This window comes from Pseudomyrmex gracilis, unplaced genomic scaffold (genome assembly GCF_002006095.1).
Source record: "Pseudomyrmex gracilis isolate BER0280 unplaced genomic scaffold, ASM200609v1 scaffold_1031, whole genome shotgun sequence".
In the NCBI taxonomy this organism is placed as follows: domain Eukaryota; kingdom Metazoa; phylum Arthropoda; class Insecta; order Hymenoptera; family Formicidae; genus Pseudomyrmex; species Pseudomyrmex gracilis.
In genome coordinates, this window is record NW_018021615.1 from 24,740 (window position 1) to 32,235 (window position 7,496).

A 7,496-nucleotide genomic window follows, 5' to 3' on the forward strand; every position below is an offset into this window, starting at 1 on the left:
GGTGTTTTTTGAGGTTATGGCGGAACCCCGACCCGATAGGGTTTAATGGACCTCGGATTCGGATTCAGCGACCCCAAAAACATATAATAAACATGGTCTGATCCCCAGGCCAAAGAAATTTTTTTTTTTGTGTGGCTGTGTAATTAGATTGTTACTAATTTGTGTTCTGTTTGTAAAAAAACGGATAAATAATTGTACGCATGTAAAAATGTAAAAATATATGCAACATGTTTTAAAGCACACACAATTCTTTGTAATATTTGTTGAACGTTATACCTTTGAAAGAAAATATTATATCCTTGAAAAGTAGAAAACAGACANTGAGTAAACACGAGAAAATTTCCGTTACATTGTGAGAAACAAGATTTCATCTATTTGACTGGTAACAGCGAGAGTAGACAGAAAAGAAGAAAAGTGTGCAGTGCTAATTAAATTAGAAGATACATTAAAATGGAAGGTGTACCTGGTTCTTCATCGAATGAATGTGATAGTACATCAATTCACAGTGACGAGTCAAAATTACTGCTAAAAGATGCCATTGTTTATCTGGAACAATTACTTTTCGAAAATGATCTTCCATTTTAATGTATCTTCCAATTTAATTAGCACTGCACACTTTTCTTCTTTTCTGTCTACTCTCGCTGTTACCAGTCAAATAGATGAAATCTTGTTTCTCACAATGTAACGGAAATTTTCTCGTGTTTACTCAGTGTCTGTTTTCTACTTTTCAAGGATATAATATTTTCTTTCAAAGGTATAACGTTCAACAAATATTACAAAGAAATGTGTGTGCTTTAAACATATTGCATATTTTTACATGTTGCGTACAATTATTTATCCGTTTTTTACAAACAGAACACAAATTAGTAACAATCTAATTATTTTTACCGTATGTTTTACATCACGGACTTTTTATGCAACAAATGCACTTTTATAACATGCAATAAATAAATAAAAAACGTAATATTTACATTTAGATTATATTGTAACATTTGAAAAAAAAAAAAATATATTGAGACTCGAACCAGCAGCGTCGACACTACTAACCTTGTACGCTACCGCTACGCTACGCGCTCTTCGATTAACCTTTAGAAGGCCGGAAAACTAATATTTTGGCGCACCAGAATAACTTGTTCAATTTCTTTTTTTTATTAAATATTAATGTTCTTAATATTATTAGCAATTTTTAATATTATTTAATGTCAATTTGCCCGTCCCTCCCCCACTCACCCCGTACCCCTAATTTTCATGTGAGATATTCTAAAATAAATACATGGCTTGATTCGCGTGCGGATGCAATTATAAACAAATTTATTTTTATTTAGGGTTTTTGAAGTTGCTATTTACTAGTAAAACAATTTGGCAAAATTGTGAATAGCAGATCAAAAATATATTTATTGATTACGCCTGCCCGTTTATCGTCGTCCGTCCTTGCCATACGTGAGAACGGCGCGTCGGAGCACCTGTCGCCTCGCGTTCTCTGTTAGGTCAGGCTCGAGATACACTTATTTTTTTTACTTGTGTTGATACATTTTCCGTTACTTTTTATTTTCCTCGTACTTTATTACCTTTGCTATACAATGAATACAGGTGATGACGAAGCTTGGAGTAGTGGAGAGTCAGAGCCTGAAGAAGATGTTATTACAGACAGAACTATTGCTTATGATGTTGATTTACTTGATAACGAACGTGATGAGAATATACCAGATGTACACTATGATCCTTATTTTTACCCATCTATAAAAACTTTTACTGGTGAAACACGTATTCGTGATCACGTGTCTCTAGACAAACCTACTCCATTAGAATGTTTGAAATATTTTTTTAATACATTCTTTGTAAATTTGATTGTAGAACAAACCAATCTTTTTCAAGAACAAAATCCCGAACCGGATCGAATACATATGAAGCCGTGGACTCCTATCACTGAAGACGAATTATGGATAATGATTGCTTTATCAATAAACATGGGTCATGTTGTAAAAGGGCAATTAAAGGATTATTGAAGCCAAGATCCACTGCTGTACACTCCAATATACGGCGAAAATCTATCTCGAAATAGATATCTTCAAATTTTACGATACCTTCACTTTTCTAATAATGAAGAAGTTTCCAATCATCCTTTGAAAAAAATCAAACCAGTGATAAATCATTTGAAAAAAAAAGTTTGGTAATACTATTATNTATAAACAAATTTATTTTTATTTAGGGTTTTTGAAGTTGCTATTTACTAGTAAAACAATTTGGCAAAATTGTGAATAGCAGATCAAAAATATATTTATTGATTACGCCTGCCCGTTTATCGTCGTCCGTCCTTGCCATACGTGAGAACGGCGCGTCGGAGCACCTGTCGCCTCGCGTTCTCTGTTAGGTCAGGCTCGAGATACACTTATTTTTTTTACTTGTGTTGATACATTTTCCGTTACTTTTTATTTTCCTCGTACTTTATTACCTTTGCTATACAATGAATACAGGTGATGACGAAGCTTGGAGTAGTGGAGAGTCAGAGCCTGAAGAAGATGTTATTACAGACAGAACTATTGCTTATGATGTTGATTTACTTGATAACGAACGTGATGAGAATATACCAGATGTACACTATGATCCTTATTTTTACCCATCTATAAAAACTTTTACTGGTGAAACACGTATTCGTGATCACGTGTCTCTAGACAAACCTACTCCATTAGAATGTTTGAAATATTTTTTTAATACATTCTTTGTAAATTTGATTGTAGAACAAACCAATCTTTTTCAAGAACAAAATCCCGAACCGGATCGAATACATATGAAGCCGTGGACTCCTATCACTGAAGACGAATTATGGATAATGATTGCTTTATCAATAAACATGGGTCATGTTGTAAAAGGGCAATTAAAGGATTATTGAAGCCAAGATCCACTGCTGTACACTCCAATATACGGCGAAAATCTATCTCGAAATAGATATCTTCAAATTTTACGATACCTTCACTTTTCTAATAATGAAGAAGTTTCCAATCATCCTTTGAAAAAAATCAAACCAGTGATAAATCATTTGAAAAAAAAAGTTTGGTAATACTATTATTGCTGGTGAAAAGCTTTGCATTGACGAAAGTTTAGTCTTATGGAAAGGGTAGCTAAAATTCAAACAATTCTTACCATTGAAGAGACACCGATTTGGTATAAAGATATTTGAATTAGCGGACTGCGAAACAGGATTTCTCTTAGATTTTATAGTATATACTAGCTGATTATGAGAAATTTGATTTAGGCGTTTCTGGTGATATTGTTGCACATTTCATGCAACCTTGTTGTAACGAAGAGCGTGTGTTATACACTGATAATTGGTATACATCTCCACAACTGTCAGACTACTTACATGACAGAAATACTGGTCTTTGTGGAACTGTAAAAAAAAAAAAATCGTAAAGGAATGCCAACTCTCATTTCAAAGCTAGATCGTGGTGAAACAGAAGTTGCCCACACCGATTCTTGGATGGTAATCAAATAGATGAATAAAAAGGAAGTTTATGTATTGACAAGTATTCATGAACATCAGTTTTGTAAAACTGGTAGGAAAAACTACAAAACCAATGAAGATATTATAAAACCCATTTGTATCGTGGATTATAACAAAACTATGGGTAAAATCAATAATATCGACAGACAATTATCTTTGACAGAATCTATTAGAAAATGTATGAAATGGTATAGAAAATTGTTTTTTCATTTAATTGATTTGATGTTGATAAATGCCCACAGTTTATTCAAGATGCTCACTAAAAATGCGATTTCGTTTCCTGATTTTCGATTAAGCGTCGTAAGAGATATTTTGCAAGTAAATTCTCAAGAAGTTTTATCATTTACATCGCCTGATCTTAGACTGAATGGACGACATTTCCCCAGAAAAATTCAAGCTTCAAATGATGGTAAAACGCTATCACGTCAATGTGTTCTATGCACTATACACAAAAAGAGAAGTCGATCATCATATGAGTGTAAAAAATGTTGTAAAACTTTATGCATTGAACCTTGCTTTGAAATTTATCACACTATACGATCATTGTTGTAATTTATAAAATAAAAAAAAGCAATAAAAGAATTTTAAAAAAATCAGAAAATAAACAAAAAAACAAAAACAAAAAAACAAAATTGAATAAAAAATAAAAAAATGAAAAAAATAAAAAAACAAAAAAATAAAAAAACAAAAACAAAAAAAATTAAAATAAAAAAAAGAAACATAATTCTGCCACAGACGGTCCCAAACCCGTGTTCAAAAGAAGAGGGTGTTTCGAAATCATATGTGATGAAAAGGGTAGTGTTTGTAATATTATAGGAGTTATGTCCAGGTGTATTGTGTTTTTGACATTGGATTTTGATTCTACATCGAAAAATACATCGGAAACATATATCTGCACTTCCAACTAAAAAAAATTAAAATTGCGTGATAGAAAGGGTAGTTTTTGTAATTTTGTAGGGGTTGTTTTCAGGTTTATTGTATTTTTGACATCAGATTTGGATTCTACGTCGAAAAATACATCGAAAACGCATATTTATACTTTCAAATTGATGTGAAAGAAATTTTATATGCGGGCCGATCCCTTCCGGACCGGAAAGCCAATATATTGGCGCTACCCATGATCGACACTTAGTGTATGGTCAATCCATGATATAAGATACCTTTTTTACCACTTTACTAAGGCGGATATGCCCTCTCAAATCCCGGCCCTCTAAAGGTTAAACGATCTATTTAATATCCTTATGAAGTAACTCGAAATTTTCAAATTCGATTTTCTCGCGAATGCTTGAGTAGTGCGTCTTATTACTTTACCCTGCAATACTCCACATAATCATCTATCGATCCTATAAGTTTCGTCCAAATCGATTGTTCCTTCGTCGTAGTCTCCCCTTGTCAAGCACCCGAAACATATTATTGTGTCCTAAAAACACCTTCACTCTAAAAGTCTATATTTTTATTATACGTTTATTCAACTAATGTTAGTTTTTCAAATCATTGTACCGTGCGTAGAACCTGAGCTTTGAATTCTTTGAAAGAAAATATCTTCTAGAACCACGTACTAAAATGTGGGGATTTATCACTGATATATTTTTCATTGATATACAAAGACTCATGAATGAATGTGGATAGAATTAGAGCATTTTTGGAGGCCTGACAGATACGCGTACATATCACGTTAAATGTCGAACATACGTGGTTATTGGAGTTGATGTACATTGAGTTATGGGGTTAAATGGGTTATAAGGTTATAGGATTAAGTGGGTTATGGGGTTAAATATGTTATGAGGTTATGGGGTTTAAGAGCTTGGGTTTTCAGATTACAACTTCACTTTTAGGGTTATGCGTTTAATAGCTTAAATTATGGGTTTTTTGAGGTTATGGCAAAATCCTGATGTGATGAAGTTAAATAGACCTCGGATTCGGATTCAGCAACTCCAAAAATATATAGTAAACATGGTCAGACTTTCAGATCAGAAAAAAAATTTTTTTGTGTGTGGCTATGTTATATTAGAAAACAACAAAACTAAAAAATATTAAACACCATCAGATAAACTGCAATCAGATAGTAGCAATTGGTTGTTCGCAACTACGTCGTGTCGATAATGTAATTACTCTTCTTTGAGTGCTGATTTCTGCTGAACGCAGTCATACTTTACTTTTCGTTGTTCTTTTGTCTTGGACTGTACTCATATAAATTTCAACCAATCAGCGACGACGAGACAAAGACAGAGATTCTAGTTGTAATGCTCTCTATCGCGGACAGCTCGCACAATAGCAAGGCGCGTTCCATATTATAGTTCAGTGGTTTCAGCCGCTGGATTTAGCACCATATCCAGAAGTGGATCTCAAAGGCTGTTCTACATCAAACACAAGTAGCAGATCTCGTGGAATTGACCAATCGCGGAGTCAAATCAGCTAATCGACCAACGTGATTGATCAGTTCTACAAAACCTGCTACTTGCATTTAATGTAGAACGGGCTTTGAGATCCACTTTTGTGGATATGGCACTAAAACCAGCGGCTGAAATCGTCGTAAAAAACTACAATAGGATGGCCGCTCTCAGGCCGATATTCATAGTCGAATCTTATATTTAGAATCGTCTTAAGTTTATCTTCAGATGCTCTGCGGCCAATAAAATTATTCGCATCTGAAGATAAACTTAAGACGATCTTAAATACAAGAACCGACTATGAATACCGGCCTCAGTCTTCTCTCTGCTAGTAGCTAACTTCACGACGGAATCCAACATATAGTCGCGCTATGCACGCTAAAGATGACCAACGGCCAATATAGGAACTAATAGAAAGAGAGAGAAAAGTTGTACCGTGTTTACCATATATGTAAAGCCCGTTCTACATTGATCGCAAGCGCAAACGCAAAGTATAGATCTCGTAGAATTGACCAATCACGCTGGTCAATTGGTTGATTTGATCAATACGATTAGTCAATTCTACCAGACCTGTTTCTTGCGTTTGCGTTTGCAATCAATGTAGAACAGGCTTAATACTTCTATATCGCTAATACGGTGTTGACCTGAAGCCCAAACGTTACGGTGCAGACAATATAGTAGCCTCTCTCTCGCGCAAGGTCCAGCTGCTTTGTGCGCATGCGGTGAACATTCAAGCACGCTTGAGCATTTCTCTGGATGCGTTCGCTTTGGGCGCTTACGCGCTTTGAGCGTCAGTCTATCTTTGTCCTATATTTAAACAACAATAAAGACAAACTGACGCTTAAAGTGCGTAAGCGTCCAAAGCGAACGCATCCTCTTTCTCGCGTTCTTTCTTCGCGTTCTTTCTTCGCGTTCTCTCACCTTTTAATGCTTTGGCTCGCTCGCACTTGCTCAGTAGACGTGCCTGCGCATAATGACGCTCGACTATCTATGCCCATATTTGGACTTCGTGCGTCTCTCTTTCTCAGGCCTGTTCTACAATACAGTAGCAAGCTGTTAGTCGTAAGAAATTGACCAATCGATTATTTTTCTGTAATTGGTCTGTGATTGGTCAATTTCTTACGACTTACAGCTTACGACAGTATTGTAGAACAGACTTAAAAGCAGCCTCAGGCCTCGTGCCTCTCATTGCGAAGATACGCGACTAGCGATATAGAAGTATTACATATATGGTGTTTACTGTGTTGAGATATAGGCTGCGTTCCGAGTTACGCATATGCGCGCATTTATCTATATTATACGTGACGTGTACTATAGATAAATGTGCCTTTATGCGTAACTTGGAACGCAGCCATAGTTTTACATAGTATTACGCCTTTGCCCGCGTATTGTTTTGAATAGATTTAATATAAAAGTAACAAAATTGTGTAAAATGGTAATATATTGTTACGTAGAAGGTTGTAAATCAAGCAGATACAAGAAAAAAAACACGAAAATCACATAAATGTGTCATTTTATGAGTGAGTAATAAATTCTAACCCACAATACTTTCGTAATACATCTATTTCTTATTGTAAAACTGTAATATCACTATAATATTATAT